The 250-nt window shown below is 26.8% G+C and overlaps 1 protein-coding gene across 2 annotated transcripts in view; it reads right to left on the bottom strand.

Annotated features, from left to right (window-relative positions):
* The window catches only part of LOC119582014 (protein FAM136A-like), a 13,772-nt gene that overhangs the window by 2,410 nt on the left and 11,112 nt on the right, over positions 1 to 250 (bottom strand). The gene's annotated exons all lie outside the window — the stretch shown is intronic.

Raw genomic sequence — 250 nt, 5'->3', positions numbered from 1 at the left:
GAACAGCAAGACTTTTTAAAACAAACAATAACCTTCTAGAGCGAAGTTTGGTACTTTATAGTTTAAACATTATATTTATGCATAATATACTGTATACTCTTCTTCTTCAGAAATATTATAGATATTTTTTCCAAACCAAAATAAAACATGACTTATTTGTTGCTATTCTAAAAAAGTACAATTATACATCACAACTACTTTGGAATTCTTGAAAATAAGAAGATTCTCAAGGCAAGGCACATCTATCTTT

This window comes from Penaeus monodon, chromosome 15 (assembly GCF_015228065.2).
Source record: "Penaeus monodon isolate SGIC_2016 chromosome 15, NSTDA_Pmon_1, whole genome shotgun sequence".
NCBI classification, from domain to species: Eukaryota; Metazoa; Arthropoda; class Malacostraca; order Decapoda; family Penaeidae; genus Penaeus; species Penaeus monodon.
Note: the sequence above shows the minus strand (reverse complement) of the source record. Positions and strands in the feature narration are given on the sequence as shown.